Source organism: Mandrillus leucophaeus, unplaced genomic scaffold, assembly GCF_000951045.1.
Source record: "Mandrillus leucophaeus isolate KB7577 unplaced genomic scaffold, Mleu.le_1.0 Scaffold1024, whole genome shotgun sequence".
NCBI classification, from domain to species: domain Eukaryota; kingdom Metazoa; phylum Chordata; class Mammalia; order Primates; family Cercopithecidae; genus Mandrillus; species Mandrillus leucophaeus.
The window spans coordinates 80,116-84,441 of record NW_012098366.1 but is presented as its reverse complement, the minus strand read 5'-3'; positions in this window follow the sequence as shown (position 1 = coordinate 84,441).

Here is a 4,326-nt window from a genome sequence, read left to right as displayed (position 1 = left end):
AAAAAAAAAAAAAAACACTTTAGCAATGGAAGACAAAGAGACCTTTGGAGACCAAAGACAACTTTAAATCGGGCACCTGGGCAGACAGCAGGCTCATGCCTAAAATGGCTGCCGACCCAGACAGAGAAAGCAGGCTTGCTTATTTGTCGCTTGAGGCGTGAAAAACAAGGCAGGATACAAGTTTCAGACAAAGACAGTAAATTATTCAACCTGTGACAATTCTGAGAAAACTTACATTTAGTGATCTTGACCAGTCAACCTTGAAGCTGGACAGAGTTGGGGTAAGGGAAAACAGGAATTACAGAAGTATGCGGGAGTCAGGAGGCCGGAGGTAAGCTTGGAAGGTTGAGATAAGCTTGCAGCTGCACCTTCTTAGAAATGCTGGGCGGGGCTGCTTAAATTTCTTAGCCTATGTATAGATGCCTACACTAAATGTTAACTATTACCTATGTTATGTTTATTATTTAAACTTTAATATTACTTATTTTATTTTATTTTCCTTCCACATTACCTCTGCTGTTAGCAGCTTTGAGAAATGCTGCTATAAGATGTGGGACGTCATTAAAGGATTTAAGCAGAGAGAGGCAAGATCAGATTAATGTTTCAGAAAAATATTTAATGTTTTCCAGCTGAAACTAGTACAGTGTAATTTACTTTCTGGTCACAGCACACAGCAGTCACATCCTGGAGGAACTGTACTGCTCTAAGGTCTAGTCTGACCTGTGGTTTAAATGACCTTTAGCAAGTTGTCTTTATTACATTTGTACACTGCATTCACCAGTCTGCTCTTCCATGGCGAAGGGGGCAGAACTGTTATTGAGGGTTTTCTGCATCCAGTATGTTCATAAGATTTCTACCCTGTGTGAACTTCCAGATGTCAAATAAAGGCTGGATGCTGACTAAAGACCTTCCCACATTGTTTACATGTGTGTAGGGTTGCTCACCAGTAGTATTCCTCTGGGGCTTCATAATGGTTGATCCCAGAGACAATGCTCTTTCACACTCATTACATTCATAGGGTTTCTCTCCAGTGTGAGTTCTGTGATGGCAAAATAGAACTTTGAACAAAGGCCTCTCCACATTTGTTACACTGATAGGGCTTATTTCCAATGTGGGTTCTCTAGTGTTACACAAGATTAGAGCTGTGGTTGAAGGTTTTCCCACACTGTGCCTTCATAGAACTTGTCTTCATAGTGAAATGTATGGTGTTTTCTAAATTGCATTAGTCCTTCTTAAGGCTTACCATGTTCACTACACTACACAATTCCTCTCCACGGTAATTATTTCAGTGCTCATTAAAGGCTGTACTCTGACATTCTGCGTGTTTATGAGATTTCATTAGGATGTGGGCTTTCTGGTGATTGTTAAAATGTGAGTTATCTGAAGCTGTGTCCAGATGAATTACCTTAATAGGTTTTCTCTTTTGTAGGAACATTCAGATATGCTACAGGGTTCGAAGTCAAGTCTAGGATGCTGTTAACCTTGTTACACTCCTGGCTTTTCTCCCATGGAATGTTTTTATGGATCACTATGACTTATCTTCACATTTACTTGACTAGTACTTAAACATTTTCTTAGTTTTCCTCTACAAAGATTTCCCTGATATTTCTCTAGTAGATTCACACTTCACAGGCTTTAAAAAAGTTGGGTGCTTAGTCAATATCTCCTTTTTAACACTTACACAACCCACTGTGGTTTCATGCTTTAGGGGTTCCTTTTGGAGAGGCAACTCTTGGTTATCTGCCTTACAACCTGAAACAATACAGCAAGCAGGAAATATGGTATAATAAAAAGACCACAGCTTTTTAATTCTAAAGACCAAGGTTCTACATTTCCTCTTCTCCTTTCCAGACAACTTAGTTCCAAAGGTATAATGTAAAGCTGAGCAAGGTAGCATCCATACCAGGGCTGGGGGAACCAAAACAGGAAAGAGCAGCAGGGTGGCGGCCATCCATATAGCAAGCCTGGCACAGTGTGTCCAGCCTGAGCAGGCTAAAGATGTCTTCATGGAAGGGCAGAGGCAGAAGGGCGGGAAGCAGAGGTTGCAGTGAGCCAAGATTGCGCCACTGCACTCCAGCCTGCGTAACAGAGCAAACCTCTGTCTCAGAACAAACAAAAATCAAAATGATGAAACCCCTATTTGTAAGACTAAAACTATAAAACTTAGGAAAAAAAAAGGTATACATTTTTGTGACCTAAAATTCGGCAATAGTTTCTTATAAGTGACACCACAAACACAAGCAACCAAATAAAAGATAAGTTGGACTTCAAAATGAAAAACTTGTGCTTCAAGAAACACCATCAAGAAAGTGAAAAGACAACTTATAGAATGGAAGAAAATACTTGCAAATTATATATCTGATAAGGGCACAGTATCCAGAATATATAAATAACTCTTACGACTTGTCTAAACGGACTACCATAGGATAAATGGCTTTGACAAAAATTTACTTCTCACAGTTCTGGAGGCTGAAGTCCAAGATCAGGGTGCCAGCTGGCTGTTCTTGGTGAAGGTGACTCCCTGGTTTGCAGACTGTTGTTTTCACACTGCACCTTTGCCTAGCGGAAAGGGGGAGCCTGGGGATCTTCATCCTAATCCTGTCTTGGGCCTCCATCCTCATTACCGCATCTGAACCATCTCATTGGGGACTGGGTTTCAACACAGGCATTTTGTGGTGGACACGAACATTCTGCTGTAGCATGACTCGACAATAAAAAACATCTCAACTGTAAAGGAGCTGGAAAGGCAGAAAGCAAAGGTCAGTGGGGGATTCTCTGAACGTTTGAAGACGGTGCAGGTATCTATGAGGATCACATGCGGCTTCCCTTGCCTCCTGCTGCGCAAGGGCGGGTGCGTTCAAGGAAGTCCCACTGGGGCTTTTGGGGACCCAGCACATCTCAGGCGAGTGGGTGAGGGTAGAGAGGATGCCTCAGTGTGTCCGGACACCACCGAGACCATAGTCCTCCACGGGCACCTGGAGTGGATCCAGCTGCGTTGAAGTCCAGAAGCACGTGGACTGCCTCAGGACCATGCTTCCCACCCAGGTTGTTTCCTTCCTCTGGGAGCAGGAACGGAGATGAGTCTTGGGGTGTGCGTGGTACCCCTGGCCTGGTGCTGCTGTCAGCTCTGAACCCTCCCCTGCTCTCTCCAGGAATGCACAGTTAGGCTCTTCGCGCCAGTCCCCCTGGTAGGGCTGGCCGTGTGGGACGCTCAGGCTTCCTTCCCTGACCGGCTGCAGGGTCTTTTGTGGCGTTTCTGTCTCCTTCGCTGCTGTGTGATCTATTGTTAACAGTGGTAAGTCCACATGGGTCTGCGGCAGCCTCAATTCTTGCCTCCTCAGAAGAGAGAATTTGACAGAGAGGCATGAAGCATCAGGCAGAGGGAAAGATGGAGGCAAGTTTTAGAGCAGGAGTGAACATTTATTAAAAAGCTTTAGAGCTGAAACAAAAGGAAGTAAAGTACACTTGGAAGAGGGCCAAGTGGGCCACACAAGAGATCAAGTGCATGGTTTGATCCTTGACTTGGGGTTTGATATATTGGCAAGGTTGTGGCGGTCGGGGTGGGGGTGCATCCCTTCTCTGATTCCTCCCTTGGGGTGGGCTGTCCACATGCCAGTGGCCTGCCAGCACTTGGGAGTGGAGGTGGGGCACATGCCCAGTGTGTTTACTGGAGTTGTGCGTATGCTCACTTAAGATGTTTCTTTCCTTACCAGTTGAGTCTTCCAATAAGGTCATCAACCAGTTAAACTCTGCCACGTCACCTCCCAGTGTGCATGCTCCAGCCTGCTTGCCCAGCTCCTAAGATCTTATTGGGAAGCTGCTGATCACCAGCTTCAGGTGTTTTCTATCTGTTGGGAGACTGCCTTTCCCTGGTGCTGGCAGCAACCAATTGTTATTTGAAAGAGACAACAACTGCCTGACTATCCCCTGATGGTCACCTGGTGTTCCTGGTGGGTGGGGAGCTCTCCTGACTGCCTGACTACCTACTGTAACACTATCACCCCCACTGAAGCTCCAGAGATCTTGGGAAGACGTTATCCACTAAGCCTGTTCCCAAGAAGCAAGATTTTGACTTTACTAAGCCCTCCACAATCTGTCAGATACAGTGCTGCATGGATAAATAGCCATGGATGGCTGACCCAGGAAGGTGCTGAGGTGAGCGGGATCCTGAGAGACAAACATGCTCGTGAGAGAACTTTCTGTTCAGTCAGCCTCTGAGCAAGCGCTTCTGTTAAACACAGCAGGCAGGTGTATCAGTCTCTTCTTAGGCCGGGCGCAGTGGCTCACTCATATAATCCCAGCACTTTGGGGGGCTGAGGTGGGCAG